The sequence below is a fragment of the Pinus tabuliformis genome, chromosome 4_1 (assembly GCF_031772625.1).
Source record: "Pinus tabuliformis cultivar Carrire ecotype Pingquan chromosome 4_1, CPIR1, whole genome shotgun sequence".
In the NCBI taxonomy this organism is placed as follows: domain Eukaryota; kingdom Viridiplantae; phylum Streptophyta; class Pinopsida; order Pinales; family Pinaceae; genus Pinus; species Pinus tabuliformis.
This window is the reverse complement of record NC_142303.1, coordinates 14095359-14116048: the sequence shown is the minus strand read 5'-3', so window position 1 is coordinate 14116048 and position 20690 is coordinate 14095359.

Here is a 20690-nt window from a genome sequence, read left to right as displayed (position 1 = left end):
TACAAAGATAACCACATATGAGTAGTCAAGTCTCAATTTACTCTTATAAGATTTAGGAAGTGATCATGTTTAAAGAGAATGAATTATAAAAATTGTTTGTTTAAGTAATTTCCTATAAATCATAAAATCATCAGTATCTTTGTAATCTTGGGCATATTTTGTCAAACTTTATGAACATCATTTGAAGGTTTTTTTACTTATGGTTATTTAATTTTCTATTTGAAAACTATAATAGTCATATCATATTTATGTTTGTACTCATCACCAGATAAGCTAAACCACTATGTGGATTTTAATAGAAGCCCTTTGTTAATATTAGTATTATTCAAGAAAGTTAGACATCACTGTTTTAAATCTATTTCATACATTGGTCCTCCAAAAACTAAAACAAAACCCCACAAAACAAATATTTTAGACACCCTGGCATGATAGCTGACCATTATCATCTCAGAGATACATCATCAATCTGGCATCGTTATCAGGGACTTGAATTTGATTATTTTTCTTGGGTCAATGATATAAATCCTATTCCTTTAAATGTGACTAAAGTTCTAGATAGGTCAATATCCTTCACCTGGCGAATCCACTGTATCAAATTGGCACCTTTTAAGCACACTAGATCCGATTCTGAATATGACATAGTTAGTCCTCTATCAGATCCAGAAAAACTTGTTAGAAAGTCCAGTTCCTTAAGAAGACATCAACCATATTCTTCTACTTCAGCCTTGTAGTCTAAAGATATATTATAATTTGATCCCTATAGTAACATTCCATCCAATCCATATTGGACTCATTTATCACCTAGGGTTGTTGAAATTTTAAATAAGGGATTTGATTTGAAAACAACTTTCCTTATTCATTCACTTGAATCTCATCAAGAACCCCCACTTCCACTAGGATCACCTAAATCTGAGTCTGACCTGGGTGTTCATTTACCTGAATACAAACCTACATACTTCATATCCCCCACTACTTAATCATTCCCTTTCACTTCTGAACAACCTGAATCTTCTCCTTCTAAACAACCTGTAGGGACCTTTGCTATATATTCAAATCCACTCTTCGAAACAAAAGAGGATATTCATTCTTAGGTCCACAAGTTAGTTATTAAGATTTCTTTAATATCTTTCAAGATGTCTCCTCCTTCTTTATCCTCTCCTTCTTCACCTCCACATAGTCATTCACCTTCTCTATCACCATCATCATCATCTTCTTCTTCGTCTACACAAACACCTCATACAACACCTTCTACTATGTGTTATAGGGAAAAGTGTCTATTTAGAACTGCTCTATCCCACTAAGGTGTGACAATTACCTTAGAAACAAATAGAGAAAAACTACTTTTGTATTTCCTTTATGAGCTATAGATAGAGAGGAATAGAAAGAACCAACCTGTGCCTTGCGCTAGTCCTTTGATCCAATCCCTCTCTTCTTTGATGGTCTCCAGCTACCTGCTCGATTACTTGCCCGGCTTCACAAAGTACCTGTAAGATCACAGAAGAAGAAAAGCAACATACAAAGACATGAATCTATAGTCATAAACAACTTAGGATCAGATTTAAGTTAACCATACAAATGTAACAAGCATCAACGATACAGAAGCATGGAGGAAAAACTCAAATAGTTTTTATTGATAAACAAGAGAAGATCCAGGAAGAGTTTCAACCGGTGGTTCCTGACCCAGCATCAACCTCCAAGCAAAGAAAACCCCCTCTTCACCTCAAACAAAGCATAGATCACCAAATACCCTGATGTTTGTCTCAAAAACCAACAACAATTCCTTACAATATGCAAAATTCCAGCCTCCGGATCTCTGGGATGAGTGATCCATATATAGATATGTGTAAGGAGGATGAGTTAGCTTGTGGTTTTATTAGTGTCTTCTCTCTGTCAGTTCTTGCTTCCACTTGGAGACTGAAGGCCTCTTACTCATCCTTGGTCGAATTCAGTGAGGCAAGTTTCATTGGAGAAGATTCTGGAAGCTTCCATTGTCTCTCCACCTCGCGGAATGACACTGCCATTTGTCATTTCTCGCCCAACGCATCCTCACAGTTCATTTAGGTGCTTTGAAACGCACCTAGCTAGTGTATTTAGGTGCTATGCAACGCACCTGGCCAGTGGAGCAGTTGAAATGATCCTGTTGTGACTTATTCTGAGCAGTTTCAGGTGGAGAACTTCTGGGAGAAGCTGTAATCTATTGACCTTGTTCCTTTAGGGGTTAGAACAACACTTTTAGGGACTTAGGAGCCCTTGGTTTATGGACATTTTCATGCTTGGAGTTGTAAGGCACAAAAATGTCTATAACAGTTGCCCCCTAAAGTATGAGGCCGTTAACCTTTTGGTGTCGGGTGAAATGCTTTAATATGAGGATCCGAACTTCTTTCAATGCTAGGAGGAGACCTGTACTAAGATACAATACAATACATTATCTTCATACTGTTTTCATGATCTAGCTGAGGCGGGCATTCCCATGCTCTGCTTTATAAATTCATTTTTATGTACATAGGACAGACAATCGTCTAAGTGTAGACTGATGATTCTGATAGAGCCATCATCCTTTTGGTAGGATGGTTATCTGTGCTGCAATGCTTGTACATTTAATGTCTTTATTTCCCTGAATATATATTGCATCGCGGATGGATGAAACTAGATCCGGGTCTTCAATCTCATCCGATCTTCACTCGAAGTACAAGTCGATCCATGTGAGAAATGTTCTGAAGTCAAACATGGAAAGACATCACTTGATTACGAGTCAATGATGTAAACTGTTAACAAGCGCGAGAGGAATCACCGATAATGATAATGACCCTCAAGGTACTGCAATACAATTCACATGGTGTGAATAAAGGACTTGGCGTCGAACACCAGGCAAAATCTTTCGGTCAAAGGCCATTGATGTAAACCTATCGCTAGAAGTGAGAAACTTGCCATTAAGGCATGCAAGCTTCAAAGTACTGAATGGGGTGTTCCTAGATCAACTTCTTGGATAATGAGCTAATGTCGAAAAGAAGTGATTCATCATAGGAGGGCCTTAATGAATCCCACATCAATGACATGGAACGGAGCAAATGATTTTGATGGAGGTGAAAACGATCTGATGATATACGGTTCAGGGTGGCGGTCATGAAAGAATGAAGTATAATGTATGGTAGTGGGTGAGACACAGGTGGCTTCTCTGGATGAATTCTCTTGAACATGTCGGCGACACTGATGTGATGGATTGGTAGCATTAACCCCAAATGTGGATGGTATGGTGTGACCATGGCGATGTGATCGGTGAATGAAACAACCCAACCCGACTCGGGCACGGAGTGGAAGTTTCATGTTCAAGAGCGACTTGCTACCAATAAAGATTCTTTGAGTTTTCTTCCCAATTTTCCCCCCGTCATTGCTGACCAGTACCTCTTTATTTTTTTCAAGCTTGAGGAGGATAACGTATGCTTGTTCTATAATTTTCCCTTCGGGCAAACCCATCGCTATGTTTTAACGAGCCTAGCGATAGTGAAACTCGTTCTCGTCTAAAGACAAGTTTGTCGCTATTAATCTTTTTAACGAGTTTAACGACAAATATAACTCGATCCTTTTCAATTTTAGAGAGTCTGAAAAGGTATGTAAAGGTAGCTCAAAAATTCCTTTTTCGTCATCTAATCCCTTAAGTCCGAAAAAGTATAAAACAATACAGAAGGGATGAATTTGTGATAGCTTTAACGAGCCGAACAAAGCAAGCGCTCGATCTTTTTGTGTAATAATCCCTCAGGTCCAAAACGATTAAAATCTAGAGGAGGGATAGCACTTCCTGTCCCTTTAACGAGCTGGAGAGGCCAATGGCTCGACAATCTTTTCATATTTTATGAGTCATTTGAAAAGAGCTTAAAGGAGACTCGTCTTTTGAGGAACGAGTGATGAAACGGGTAGCAGCTGATTCCAGGTAAGGTTTGGAATTTTCCAATCACGGCAGTGTCACAAGGATGGCTAGTGAAATCACTCTTCGCATCTGTTCCTCAAAATGGGTAAACAATCAAATGGAGGTGAATGATCGGCCAATGAAAAAGTGGAGGTGATGGTGCAAACACGACCAAGGCTTTAATGGCTGAAGTACTTCATTCACAGTGGTTATTTACTGGGGAATAGTTCATTTTTTAACGAGCTTAAACGCGGGTGGAAACATTTGCTCATGTCTTATGTTTATTTTTTAACGAGCTTGAACTATGTGCTAAAACTGCTCGATTAATCCAGTCGTGTGATAAGAATGTCTCATATAAAATGGCAAATTTTAGAGTTTTTCCCCACATCCTTTCTTTATGCAAGTTAGGAAATGACTAATCCTACGAGTTTAAAGGGTTAGAGGTCCTACAAATTAAAAAAAATAAATAGTCACTCTTCGCTTGCATTCCAAAAGGTTTGCATGCCCCCAGGTATAAAATAGAGTTTCAAGGTTACCCCTACTTCTTTCCGCCAAAACATTTGTTTTACCGAGAGAGGCCTACCTCTTACAGGTTACCCAAAGATTGTTCTATTGACACTGCAAACAAAACACTTCTTCGGCGATGCCTATCGAAACAAACAAAGGTGAGCGACGATGCCCGCCAACTCACATAACTTTGACAAGAGAATATTGTTCTAGAATAACCCTCATTTCAACTCACGGACGGGGTACAGACTAGTCATATTCTCCCGCAAAAACCTACCCTATACCCAAAGTTTTCCTACCGAAGCAGACCAGGGTGCATGCCCCCTGGGTTTCAGTCATATCCCTCTGGATTACTCGCGCTCATCGGGAGGACGGAATGGAGATTGAGACATTTCTTGCGTGAAAAGACCATTTAGGGATGGTATATGACTATTTGCTCTGTATGATCTGGGGAATGAAAGCTGGTCCACGAGCTTGACCACTCTTCCTTCGTGTGGAAAACACATTACTTTAAAGAGTGAGGAGACAATTGCTCCCATGCAATAAATATAGTCTCGTCCAAGAAGTAGATTGTAATCCAGGGGTCCTCGAACTACCATTACATTCATATGAACGGTTTTCCCTCTCAATGTTATGGGTACATCGGGAAGGATCCCTAACGGTCGACTGGTTCCTTTATCAAAGCCTGTCAGATTTCTCATCTCAGGCGAAAGTGATGGCGAACCAAGCGCTTTCCAAGCAGTTGAGGAAAGGATACTTACAGAAGCCCCCTCATCTATGATGGTACCAGCCATAACCATTCTATATATTTGAACAATAATTCGGAATGGTACACTAGCTGGTAAATGGGGTTGCCTAGTTGATTCTAATCGAAGGAGACAACTAGGTTTCTTGGAGGTGGGACCATATAGACGGCCGGGTACGACTCTGACGAACTTCCTTCCTGCAGTAAAGGAACGGGTAAATTGCCCCCATGTTTGTTGGAGTTTGTGCTTATGAAAAGAATTTGGACGGTGTCATCCTTGTTCTCTTCAGTGATTGTATCATCTAAAGATGGAACCTCTGAAGGCAATGCCGGGTCAACTGCCGCCTCGACCTTTTGACTTTTGTCTAGTATGGATTCAGATGGTTCATATTCAATGATAGATGCTTCGCCTGAACACCTAAGCGGGTCAGCCGGATTTTTGACTAGTGACGGACTCGGCAAGAGTTTTTTATATCCAAGAGGAAGTCGTAACGGTGAAACCAGACGATCATCCAAAACTCTTTTAGCTTCATCTAAGAAGGGACAATGGTGAACGGCATGATCGCCTTCACACAGCTTACAAGGAAATCTATATTTTCCTTTTTGTCCTGGGGCTTCACTTTCACTAGTCGACGGTGTGCTTTCAACATGATCATTAGAGGTTGACGACATCGGGATGTGCAAACGAGGAGACCAGTCCTTTAATATCTGAGGGATACAAGGACAAACTCTGTGAAAGTGGTTTCCTTTGCAAATGACACATGGCGATTTAGGCTGGTCGGTGCAGTGTGTGGATTTTCGTTAGACGACACTCGTTTGCCCCCGTTCGCCTTTGGTTCCTTCTTCTTCTTTTCTTTCTTCTTCTTTTCCTTCTTCTCCTTAGGAACTTGACTTTTGGCTTTACCAGCCCCATCAAGCGAAGAGGAAGGGAGAGAGGAAGGATTAGAGGAAGTAGAAGGCTGGTGGGTAACTCTGGATTCGTCTAATTGCTGATTCGATTGTTCAGGAATAGTGGTGTTCTGAACGACAGAGGTTGAGAAGATCCATACAGGCAAACAAATTGTCAGTCCTGGAAGAGACAATGTGGCCATATGGGGCGCACCAACATCTCCCCAAGATGAGAAGGGACTAGGATTTCCTCCAAGGGGAATTCCTTGGTTGGTAGACTCCATTTTCTCAACTCAAGATCAACGTAGGAAAGGGTAATGAATATTCCATTTAAAATAATTTTAGATGCTTTGACACAACTTGTTTTTTCAGTTTTTAAGAGTCGAGAGAAAACAAAAGATGACTCTAGTCTCCTTTGATTTTTAATGAGACTGAAGTGAGAAGTTCTCAGATGGACCTTTTCTGTTAAAGAGTCTGAAAAGGAACGAAAGGGAATGCTCTGGAGGTCTAGGTAGAGGGAGTACCAAACCAATCGCAAAACTGCAGAATACGTTTTACGGTACAGCAGTCAATCTTCCCGAATGCTGTGTTCAGTGCATTATGATCGATAGGGCGGCAGACACGGCTTCCCATGGATAAAGGATTTAAGCTTATAGGGGTCTCCCAAAATATACTCGACGGTACGTGGGAGCACAAGTCCGTACTGGCACTTATCGTCTCAAAGTGGAGGAATCACCCAACCATCAGTGAGGACAATAGTTACCAGGCTTTATGACGCTGGAATACATATCTAGCCTAGACCTCTAAATGTTGTGCGTTAAGTTCCAAAGCGTTGTTAGATTCATTGAATTTATTTTAAGTTGATCTTGCTTATGAAGTTTGCCTTTTGGGTTCACCACGAGATGTAGATGTAATTCCTAAAATGCAATCTAAAGATGATAAACAAACTTTTATCTCTTTTATGCAATGAAAATCCTAGCTACTAGAGGAAAACAAAGACACAATCTTTTCACAAAGAGCAAAGAGCACACTGAAAATGCACTTTCCTAAATCAAGCTAAACAGACTGTCTATATGCAAATGCACATGCATGTATTTGTTTTCGAATTTCTTAGTATTGATGCTAAAAAGAAAGTTGATGTACAAATCTGAATTTCTTTTCAAGCGACAAATATAAACAAGCTCTTTTTCGAAATAAAAAATAGAGATGATTACGACACCTAGCGATTTTGAAATGAACACTTGTTCTTGACACTAGAAAATCAGAAATTCAGACCAAAGGCAATAGTAACAGTATAATCAACCACCAACAGTAATCAAACTTTCTCCTATGATCGAAATCGACACTTGCGACAGATATAAATCAAAGGACGACAGTATAATTATTCTACTTTTGCAATGGAAAACTGTAAACGACTTAACAAAAACACAAAAACATCTATAGTTCTTTTGTATAAAGGAGGCGGAATAACAGCAAGGAAAAGGGTTTTAAACAGACATACACTGATCACAGGCAGCAAAATTCAAAGACAGAATTGAAAAGAATGAAGCACAAGAACCACAACGCACCTGTAACACAGAGAAACTAAATTGCAGCGCAGGTTTCCCTTTCGGGAAGTGCATTGAAATTCAAGATCTCTTAATAGTACCTGCGCTGGGGCAGAAACGAGAATCTGTCTGGGTTCTGGGTCACAGTTTGCAATTTAGTCTTTGATTTTTTGGCCTAAAAGCAATCAGTAACTCAACAATCAGGTGTAGATCTAAGGAGGATCTAAGAGCTATCACAAGGGCAATCAGATAGTTTATGAATCAGCTGTTCAAATCATAAACAAATCTAGTGAATGGATTGAAGCAGCAAATGTCTACTTTGCATTTGTTATGGCAAATGCAGTTCGAAAGCTACTTATAAGTTTATGAAACAAACAACAAAGAGATACACAAACAAAATAATTAGACACGATCCCCAGCGGAGTCGCGATTTTGTTACAGGGAAAAGTGTCTATTTATAACTGCTCTATCCCACTAAGGTGTGACAGTTACCTTAGAAACAAACAGAGAAAAACTACTTTTGTATTTCCTTTATGAGCTATAGATAGAGAGGAATAGAAAGAACCAACATGTGCCTTGCGCTAGTCCTTTGATCCAATCCCTCTCTTCTTTGAGGGTCTCCAGCTACCTGCTCCCTTACTTGCCCGGCTTCACAAAGTACCTGTAAGATCACAGAAGAAGAAGAGAACCATACAAAGACATGGATCTATATTCATAAACAACTTAGGATCAGATTTAAGTTAACCATACAAATGTAACAAGCATCAATGATATAGAAGCATGGAGGAAAAACTCAAATAGTTTTTATTGATAAACAAGAGAAGATCTAGGAAGAGTTACAACCGGTGGTTCTTGACCCAGCATCAACCTCCCAGCAAAGAAAACCCCCTCTTCACCTCAAACAAAGCATAGATCACCAAATACCCTGATGTTTGTCTCAAAAAGCAACAACAATTCCTTACAATATGCAAAATTCCAGCCTCCGGATCTCTAGGATGAGTGATCCATATATAGATATGTGTAAGGAGGATGAGTCAGCTTGTGGTTTGATTAGTGTCTTCTCCCTGTCAGTTCTTGCTTCCACTTGGAGACTGAAGGCCTCTTACTCATCCTTGGTCGAATTCAGTGAGGCAAGTGTCATTGGAGAAGATTTTGGAAGCTTCCATTGTCTCTCCACCTCGCGGAATGACACTGCCATTTGTCATTTCTCGCCCAACGCACCCTCACATTGCATTTAGGTGCTTTGCAACGCACCTAGCTAGTGTGTTTAGGTGCTATGCAACGCACCTGGCCAGTGGAGCAGCTGAAATGATCCTGTTTTGACTTATTCTGAGCAGTTTCAGGTGGAGAACTTCTGGGAGAAGCTGTAATCTGTTGACCTTGTTCCTTTAGGGGTTAGAACAACACTTTTAGGGACTTAAGAGCCCTTGGTTTATGGACATTTTCATGCTTGGAGTTGTAAGGCACAAAAATGTCTATAACACTATGGAATTCCAACCCATTGTAAAGGCAAGATATGCAGCTTTAGTTTTACCTCCAAACGTTGATGCTTTCCCTCCTGGATATTTAAAGCACCTTCCTAGGTATAATGGAGAAACTGGTCCCTCAGCTAAAGACCATCTTCAAGCATTTCTAGACTTTGCAGATAACATGAACATAGAACAAGAAAATGTTTACATGAGGTTGTTTGTTCAATCTCTTGAGGGAAATGTGAGAATTTGGTTTAGGAGGTTACCTCCAAATTCCATTAGAAATTGGGAAGAGCTAACAAATATATTCAAAAATCAATGGGGAGTGAAGAAATATGTTGTTTACTTTTTGACTGAGTTTGAAGAACTTAAAAGAAACTTTGGTGAACCTATCTTTGATTTTATCAAAAGGTTCAACAAACTTTATCATAAGATGCCCCCTGATTGTAAACCCCCTATAGCATCAACCAAATCTAGGTTCTAAAAAGCCTTTGAAGATGATTTTGTTGTAATGATAAGAGAAATAAATTCAATAACTCTTGAAGGCATGCAAACTAATGCTATTTAGGTGGAAGAAAATAAGGTTGCCTCAGCCACTTTAAAAGTTAAAGAGGAAAAGGCATAAAGAAAACTTAAATCTAGTCAAGAGGCCTCTACTTCCTCTAAGACTAAAACTAAAGATTCTAAAATAGATTAGGTAATGTCACTTCTTAGGAATATATCTAATATAATCTCCAATATTGAGACTCAACTTAGAACAGTTCAACAAACAGTCACTTGACCTCAAAATCAAAATCAAGGTCAATAAAAGAGAAATCCACCATTACAAATTCTTCAAAGGCCTAGTAATGATTAGCAGGTTCCAACTCCTTTATTGATAGATGATCAGTAGCTTGATGACAATACTATGACTATCACTGAAGCCATTAACAATATGGATACCTATTCTGGTAAGACTGCTATTATTCCTCTCTCTCCAAAAACGCAGGTTCAAGAAGACCAACACTCCTCACAGGCTTCCAAATACCATGCCTTCTTTGAATTCCTAATTGCAAAGCTAAACAAAATATGTGATCTTAGACCTATACCTGTCGCTACAAGACCTCCCAATGAACTTCCAACAATTGAACCTTGTACCGAAGCTGTTGCAACTCAGGCAACTATTACTCGACCATTAAATCAGTCAACTAATATAACTTCAATTGAAAAGATTGTCTTAACTGCATTTAATTTTGAAAAGGATTTAGAAGGAGTTAAAATTACTATACAACTTTCAAAACATTCTAAAAACCTTGTATATAAAAATCAAGTCTCCAAATGGATACAAAACACCTCGGTTGATGCTGAAAGTGATGTTATTAGTCTTCAAGATGAAAAACCAGTAGTTGTCTTTGGTCCTAGCTCATATATGATATATGAAATAGTACTCCCTTTCTATGTAACTCTAAAGACAAATGATTCCATGCTATATAACTGTATGCTTGATTCTGGAGCATCGCATAATCTCATGCCAAAAACTATCATGGATTATTTAAATCTTAACATAACTATATCCTATCATGATTTGTACACATTTGATTCCAAAAGAATGTCTTGTTTAGGGCTGATTAAGGATTTAGTAGTCACTCTTGTCCAAATCCCAGTAAAAAGTGTAGTGTTAGATATAGTTGTCACAGATATCCCTCCTAAATTTGGAATGCTCCTTTCAAGGTCTTTTTGTGCCAAACTAGGGGTAACTCTTTAGATAGACATGTCTTATGCCACTATTCCAGTTTACAAGGGAGAACAACTTAGGTTGTATAGAGAGGTAAGATTTGTGTAGACTGTGTGCAAAATAGATCAACCAAGGAACCATCCCATTTATGCAATTGATCAAGATTTTGGCTATTTTCAACTATATTCAAACCAAACACATGACTCTCAAGTAAAAATTGAAGATATAATTGAAAACCCTAAACCAAAACAATCTGATGTATGGAAGTTATTGTTTGATGGTTCTTGTACAAAAGATGGAGTAGGAGTGGGTGTAGTATTAATCTCACTAGAAAAGGAAAAAATTACACAATCATGTAAACTTGATTTTGAAGTCAGAAATAATGTAGCAGAATATGAGGCTTTCCTTATAGGGCTGCAATTAGCCAAAAGTTTAAAGGTACAAAATCTGAGTGTTTTCACTGAATTAGAGCTCATTGTTAAACAAATTAGAAATATCTACCAAACAAAAAATCCTAGGCTTAGATCATATGGAAATGAGGTTTGGAACTCAGTTGAAAATTTCTTTAATGCTTTTAATTTGACTTATATCCCAGGAGATGAGAATATTCATGTAGATTCCCAAGTTGTCTCTGCTAGTTCATTTAAAATTCATGATCAAATTGATGTACTCTATCAAATACAAGTCAAATATAGGCCATCCATCCTAGACAATCTAAAATACTGACAAATATTTGAAGATGATCAACAGCTAAAATATTTTCTGCATGTTGTGGATGAATTTTCAGTTCTACAAATTGATGAAGATAGAACATAAACAAATGAAAACACAAATGAAAATGATAGTTAAAATTTCAATTCAAAAATTTCCAATCATGACATCATACAATTATCTAACAATTTTATTCCCAAAGGTCTCATTCCTTTAGAGAAATTATTTGATCAAAATGATGTCTTTAGAAGCCCACAGTCAATTTCGCCACAAGATGACATAGATGAACTAAATATTTGAACAAATGATGAGATTAAGAACATCAAAATCTGTGCGTCCATAGATCCCCAAATCAAAACTTAATACCTCAAGTTACTTGAACAATATAAGGATGTTTTTGCCTAGACCTACGCTAATCTAAAGACTTATGATACATCACTGATACATCATAAGATTCCTTTAAAAATAGAAGCTAAGCCTTATCAACATAAACTTAGGAGGATTAATCTAGTCATTCTACCAACTGTAGAAAATGAAATTAAGAAAATGATAGATGCCCATATTATTGTGCCTCTTAGATAATTGGGTTTCCCATTTAGTTCCTGTTAGAAAGAAGGATGGGGAAATTAGACTTTGTGTGGACTTTAGGAATTTGAATAAAGAATAATTAAAAGATAACTACACTTTACCAAAAATGGATCAGTTACTTCAGATACAAGCCATCAAATCATTCAGGATGTATGTCCTACATTCACCCATTACTGCTTATGTTCCTAATAGTGTTGTAAAAACTATTTTAACCCAACCAGACACTGATGGGAAGAGGGGTAGATGGATCAATCAGATATTGGATTTTGATCTAACCATCAAAACCACAATGCTAGTAAAGGGTCATGGATTAGCTAAGCTTCTAGTTGAATCCAACTGTAAAGTGTTGGGCATCAACTTTATTTTGGAAATACAAGGGGAGAATCCACAAGAACCTTATGTCTATGAAGAAGGGGAGAATCCATAAGAACCTTCCCAAAATCTGAATGAGAAGAATCCAAAAGAACCTTCCCATCATCCTAAAGAAAAGAATCCACAAGAACCTTTACCTTCAGATTAGACCATCTCGCTACACATTGAAGATAAATATATTTTATCAAATTGGTATCAAGATATTGTAAATTTCTTAATCCATTTTGAATTTCCAACATCATTCTCCAAAATTCAATGTAAAACTCTCAAATTGGTAGTAGCTAAGTACTGTATCATAAATGTAAATTTATACTAGAAAGACCCACTCAATATCTTATTATTATGTTTAATAGAATCAGAGACTCAAGGAATCATTGATCAGTTTCATATAGGATTTTTTGGAGGAAATTATTCTTGGAGAGCAACAACATAAAAGACATTAAGGGTAGGATTTTATTAGCCAACATTATTATTACAAGTAGGAGCAAAAGTCAGGAGTTTTGTTCCTTGTCAGATGTTTTTTGGTAAGCAAAAACTAGCAGATCTTCCACTGATCCCTATAATAGTCTCAACACATTTTCTCCAATGGGGATTAGATTTTATTAGAGATATTCATCCTACTTCAAGCAATAAATATAGATGGATCCTCACTAAAACATACTACTTTACTAAATGGGTGGGATTAATTCAAGTAAGAAATGCCACTGATTCAATAGTAATCAAATTCATTGAAGAAAACATCTTATCTAGGTTTGGTTGCCCAACCTAGATTGTTCCTGGCAATGCCACAACATTTTCCAGTGTTAAAATGATTGAGTTTTGCCAAAAATATTAGATTCTACTACATCATTCAACTCCATATTATCCTAAAGGTAATGGTCTTGTAGAATCATCCAATAAAAGTTTGGTAAAGGTTATAAACAAGACTTTAGCAGATCATAAAAAGAGCTGGGACAGTCATCTAATTTATGTAGTTTGGGAAAATAGAATCACTCCAAAGAGATATACTGGAAAATCTCCATTTTAGTTAGTGTATGGGAAAGATGCAATTTTCCCTACCAACTTGGCCTTCCCTGTTTTAAAGTTTCTATAGGATTCAACTAATGAACCTGATGATTTTTCAAGGAGGATAAATCAAATTATTGAACTAAATGAAAATAGAGATGAAGTTAAATACAAATTGAAAAAGTATCAGAATAAGATGAAGATCCTATTCGATAGAATATCCACGGAAAGGAACTTCAAGGAGGGTGATCTAGTTCCAATATGGGATTCTAGAAGAGAAGACAAGGGAAAACATGGCAAGTTTGAAAACCTGTGCTTTGGACCTTTAGCTATTGCTGAAGTAAAGGGAAACAACATTTTTGTGCTACAAAATCTAGAGGGACTATATTCCACTTACCCTATTAATGGAAGGTCTTTCAAGCATTTCATACAGTACTGAGAAGTTGAAGTAGATTTCACTACTTCCATTGTAAAAATTCAAGTTTATTTTACTTTTCAAACTATGAGTGTGAGTTTTCCACAGCAAAGAATCCATAGCTCAAGGAGAAGGCACATGGATCTGCATGTTCTCTGCAATTTATAGGAGAAAGCAGTCCCCAGTTGGAGCCAATGTTGTAGCAATATCTGGTTTTGGTAAGTTAGCATATATATATATATATATATATATATATATATATATATATATATATATATATATATATATATATATATATAATTATGTATGTGTTAAAGAGAGAGTCCATACAGGTTGCTAGAATTTTTAATTTTTTTTTGGAAAAACTTGTGAACAGTTTTGAAACCAACGTTTCGGACTAGCTTAGTGAGTCCATCATCAGGGCAATGAGATTTGTACAAAAGTACAAATCTCATTGCCTTGATGATGGACTCACTAAGCTAGTCTGAAACGCTGGTTTCAAAAGTGTTCACGGGTTTTTTCCAAAAAATAAAAATAAAAAATGTATGTATGTATTGAGAAAATGTTAAGTTAGGATATGGACAAAAAGAATTTATAGACAAAAAATATTAGGGATATTTTGATGAATAAGTCCATATCAAATAAAATGTTAGAATAGATGCCCTAAAAAAAGAAGGAGAAAATAAAATGTTAGATTAGAAAGAAAAGAAAAAATAATAAATTCTGTAAGTGTTGCAAATCCAAGTGCCACTACTCTTAGTCAATTTTATTTTTACAAATAAAAAGTTGTGTGCAAATTGTTTAAATTCCACACTAGTTCATGCAATCCAATTGTACAGTTTAATCATGACTGGATTAGATTTAAATTGTTTGTTGATAGGTAGAAAATTAAATTTGCTCAACAGTTTAATTGAGCGAATGGAAGAAATAAGGGTTAGAAATAGATTAATCATTAAAAGGAAAATGTTGAATTTCTAGTATAATTGCACTTGGGTGACTAAGATTGTAAAAAATGTTATGAAAGTTAAGGGTAGGTAGAGAAATGAAATGCAATTGGAGCACAAAAGGATTTTTATCCTAAGTTTGAACATTGGATACATGTGCATATGATGATTGGTTTTAATTAACCATAAATTACCTATATGAATCTAATTTTGTAAATGTTTATACATTATCCATTCATTCACCACGACACCTCACATATGTCACATCCATCGTAGCTTTTGACCCCACCATCACTTTCCACCTCACATTATTAAGCCTCATTTGTTTTCTTCTTCATCCTGCACATTCCCCTAAGATGTGATGACCTACATTGCTTCTCGACCTCCTTTTCCATCCGAACATTATTGGCGGGGGAGGGGGGCGGGGGTGGGGGGGTTCGAAGTTGGCAGTTTTGGAAACCACCCTCTAAAACTGCCAACCCCCACCCCTAGTATTTTGGGACTTAAAATCCCAAACCACTTACTTGAACTTACCCTGGAATGCAGTTTTCCATCCATTCACATACCACCGCTGCTACGTCATCTTCCACCTCCGCTCCCACATCACTTCCTCTGTCCAATCAGCCTCTGCCTATATGTTCATTATCCATTTAATTCCCCACTCCCACAAATAAATAATCCATAGACTCGTTCATCTTCCCTGTTGAAGAATTAATGAGGATTTAGTCGTTGATTAAACAACCTCACTCCATTTTATTCATTATAAGCCTTGTTCATTCATAAAAATCATTACACAGTGTATTCATATAACTTAATTGATCACTTGAGATTTCATGCTTACAGTTCAAATGACAATTCACCACTCAAGCAGTTATTTTGTCCTGTTTACAAGCAAGCCAGCATCCAGGTCCACTTAAATTGTTTTCGATATAGTGTTATTCTATTATCACTATGTTTAAGCCCAATTCTTCCAATTTCCATCTCTTTTAGCTTGCAATTCAATTAAAGGAATACTGCCTAAGGGGAAAGAAGTTGCAAAAACCCCAAATCCTCACATTCATCGACAAGTTGACTTCCATCACACTCCCTTAATTGACAGAGACTCTAAAATCAATATGTCTTTGTCTAAATTTGATTTATTTGAAATCTATTGCTAGATGGAGGATCAATTAGATGATCAAATAGATTAAATAGGACTTTGTGAATCCCACCTTCCTCATTACATCTTCCCTCAAATACACAAAGCACCTGAATTTGTTAGGAAATGTCATGAATCTTATGACCCCAGCCAAAAAGCTATCATGTCAACTACAAGAGAAATCTTCTATTCAATCAATGCTCAGTCCATTGAACAGATGTTGCAGGACCCCAATATTGTGCCAACCCATCCTTTTTCTCATGACAGTTTAACAGAAGCCTATCAAAAGCTAGATTTCAATAAAAGAGCTCAAACTCTAGAACCTTTCCTAGCTATTGATAGCCCCGTGCCTAAAAGAAATTCTCCCTATAACTCATCTATATTCCCAGACAGAACCAAGAAAATTAGCACCATTCTTTCTTATCTTCTTGGTTACTATTTTGATCAATATGTAAATGAAGCCATCATTGGTTTCTTGTCTATCTCTCCTGTTGGTTCCAAATGCACTGTTTTTTATGACTTTAGCCAATTTCTAGCTGAGACCATTCATAAAAAAATTGTTCCATCCAATACTGAATAGGTATTCAAGTATGCTTCAGTACTTGTATATCATTTTATCTACTTTTCGGGAGACAAGTTCCCATTCACTTTGCAGAATCTAGATGAAGAAGGCAACCAACAATTAGTTATGTTTTGGACTTCTATTGGAATGAAGGAGAACGAATAATTTTCATATAAAGAGTTCATAGAATTGTTTGTTCATCCAACCATTAATCTTATGAGTAGCACTCAAGTACCAAGAATAAGTTATGCAATTGTGAAAGTGTTGTAACTAGTTGATCAAGCCACAACAGGAGATTGGTGTCTTTACAAAAATTATGCAGAGATCAAAGAATATGCTGTGAGCTTCCACTCTACAAGCTTCCTAATTACCTCCCTATCAAAAATTTTGCATTAATATATTAGGAAGAGGTTAAATGCAGATGAAGCATATTTTGTGGCTGCAAAAAATAAATCACAGTTTAAGCTAAAGGCTTAGGTTGGTTCATTCATCTGTAATACTAGAGTAGTAGGAGAAGAAGCGTAGAGATTATTGAAAGAGATGAAATTTGGCCTCAGCTTCACTTGGTCTTATGACCCAATGGGAGTAATTTCTAGACTCAAAGTTGAAAATAAGTTTACTCCATATCATCACACAGCCATGCCTGAAATTGAGCAATACAAAAATCAGTCAGAATGGAAGGAGAACACCCTTCAAGAAGTAGAATAACAAGCAATTTATACTTCAAATTTACAAACTCCACTTGCACAGGAAGAGAAAGCCAAACAAGGAAGGGAAGAATAGTCATCCCCTACAATTGAAGCATCAAGTCAAGGTTTTATAATTTTACATAGAAAGAAGAGACCTAGGCTCTCTTTGCAAGTCAGTGCAACTCTTGAGTCATAGAAAACAATATTTGATGGACTTGGAGAAACATCTCTTTTCACACAGTGTGGTGGACAGACTATTTAGTCTCCCACTCATTCCACCACATCTCATGAACAATAGGTGATTCAGACCAGTGAAGGCAGTTAGAAGGATAAAGAAGATGACATTTTTCATGTTTTCAGTGAAATTAAGAATAAGAATGAGGAGTTGAAATTAAAAACCTATACTCAATTCTGGAAACATTCTTCTAGTTCTCAAGCTAGACTTCTTTTAGTCTTTGACTTTGAGAAAGGTAAAATGCATATGGCTTTATTACAAGCATAGATTGTGTTAGCTACCTATACCAATAGGTTTCATATTTCATGATTGGCATTGAAAAGGTCCAAATATGCTCTGCTTTGATGATGCAAAGCTCACATATTTCCAAGAGAATACAATCTGTGCCTATAGCTTGATGTGCACTCAAATTTTGATGGATGGTCCAACAGCCTAATCTGGATCATGCCATGTTTTAAATTTTCAGTTGTCGAATAGAGAAAGAAGTCTGTCCAAACTATTTAATCTTGGCAGACAAAGCAGTCTAGGTAGAGAAGAAGGGCTCCCAACAGCTTAATCTGGGACCTTGGAAGAAATAAGGGTAGAAGTAGATAGAAAAACAAAAGAAAAGGCCAAAGAAAAGAAAAGGCAGATAAGGGTCTGCAAGTCCAAGTGCACCCTCATCCCACTTATCCCCTTTCCCATTCATTACTAATATCCCCTCATCAGTTGATATTCATGAAATAATTGGTGGTCTTTGTGGTTCTCAGTTCTATTAGAAGCCACATTTCTTGTCTAAAAACTCTTTTCATTTTGATCTACTCCTTAAGCTAAGTAATTTTCAAATAAACTTAGTGGTATCTCCCCCTCATCCACTTCTTTTCATCCACATTAACCCTAACTCTATTATATAACTCCCCTGTGTTACCCCTTTCCCTAGTATTATTAACACCATGGTGTATAAACCCCCAAGCATTCTATAAATATCCTCCTTTTAGCATTATAGCTAAATATGTCTGTCTGAAGGGAGATTTTAGTCCACCTGGGACTATGGTCAACCCTGTCCTGGGGCTGCTCCAACCTCCGGTTATGAGCAACAACCTTTCCCCTAAGCTCTCACCTTCCCTCTGCTCAAAAAACACAGAAAACCCCTTTCCCCCTGCTAAACCCACTCCTAGAAACCTTTTTTCCCTTATAAAACCCTTGAAAAACCCAAAATTCCCCGAAAAAAACTTGCAAAAAAAAAAAAAAAAACCCTCCTACCCATAACCCCCTTTGAAATTGTGAAATAACCCAAAAACCCACCTTTTGGCACTTATCCAAAGTTTCGGCGCATATGTTTGATTTTTCAAAATACATTGAAAACCTTTACAAAACACCATATCCTAATGTTTTCCGCCGGGCGCAAAATCCAAAACAAATAATATTTAATCCCCCACCTGCGTTCGTATCGATCGATCACATCGTCAACCCGTCAACCGTCCGATCGGGCAACATTGATCGGACGACTATTATCCATATCGGGTTGGGCCCGAGGTCCGATGTTTAGCACCTGAGAAACTGTCAGAGGGTGACGTCAGGCCTCCGCCATGCGTCGCCCTCACAGCTTCTCGGGTCGGCCTCTCACAAAACCGGGGCCGTATTGTAAGCGGTCCGAGAAAACTGTTACCGTTGTTTCTCTTACCACCTGGTTTCGTTGGTCCCATGTCATGCCCACGTCAAAGCCACGTCGCTGCCACCCCGCCGTCGCATCACCTCATTCGTCCGTCCCTTCGCTGACATGTCCGCCACTTCAGCATATCCGTGGACCAACCAGGACCTGCCACATCACCCGGTGACGTCATGCTGACGTCATCCGACTCCGACCCCACCCGATGACGTCACGCTGACGTCATCCCAAAAACGCGCCAATATTGCCAAAAATCCATTTTTAGGCCAAAATCTCATGTTTTTTCCACTTTTGGCAAAAGACACTACTGCTATTTCTGCATGCTGCTCACGTCCAAACCAGCACCAGCCTGCTAAAGTCGATTCCGAGACCGCCAGAGCCTCCATTGCACCTGCATTCGCAACTCTTGCCGACGAATTCACCAGGTATTCTTCAAAATCATCCCATAAGCCTGGTTTTATCCATAATTCCGCAAATAAACTGTTAACAGAAGGTAAAACTTTGTTTTCACCGTTAAACACACAGTGACCTGCACTTATATCCAGCCAGTGAAGCCACTAAACTCCTGCAGGGCCGCATTTGACAAATTGAGTTGAAATTCACAGCTAGTTCGCGCAGTCGTGAAATAGGAACCTTAACTGACCAAATTCACCACAGAAGACACTTTGCTCAGTCCTGCTACTGTTTTATCAGTCCTTTAAACAGTATTTCAATTGCTGTTTTACTCAATTTGCCTTCTGTTTCTTATATTTCACCTCCCTTGCAAAGAAACACTCCTCTGGGTCATTCTGTTCAAGTGGAACGGGTTTACATACAAATCAAGAGCCTTAGTAGCCATGGAGACACCAATAGCTCTAAACATCCAGCCTCTGAATGCCCCCCAAAAAGAGATAAATTGGAAACCCCTGGGGGACTTGGATTATCAAATGTTAGATTGGTTTCCAATGGGCTCCAAGTATAATATTCATATGATCAATCAAATAAAAGCCTAGCACCTTAGTGGGGCTGATATTTTAGGGATTTGGGATTCAAATTTGCCCATTTACAACCTCCCTCAAGTCAATCCCCTTCCAGACTTGATCCACAAGTGCCAGGAATGCTATGATCCTTGCCAAAGAGCTGTTCTTACTCCTACAGGTTCAGTGTTGTTCTACATCACTCCAGAAACCATTAATGAGATGCTCCACTTCCACACTGCAAGACCATTGACATCCCTGTCCATGCTGGATTTAGTAAAGAAGGGAACTAATTTGTCACATGCCCAGATTGTCAAGATCAACCAGTTGTTTGTAGATTTAGGTTCTGAAACTGTAAGAACTCCTCCTATTGGATATGAGTACCTGAATGAATTGGGCAGAATGCTAGTGGACTTGATCAGTTATGTCCTGGGGTATAAAGGAATTGAAGATGTTGATGACACCATAATGGCAATGCTGTCCATATTTTCCCCGGGAATGCCTCCTGCTGTACACTATGACTATGCTACCTATATTGCAGAAAAGATTCATGAGCAGCTAATGAATCTACCAAGGGAAAGAGTGTTTAGATTCACCTCATACATCTACCATCTGTTCTTGTTCTATCAACCAGACAGCTTCCCTGTTCCCCT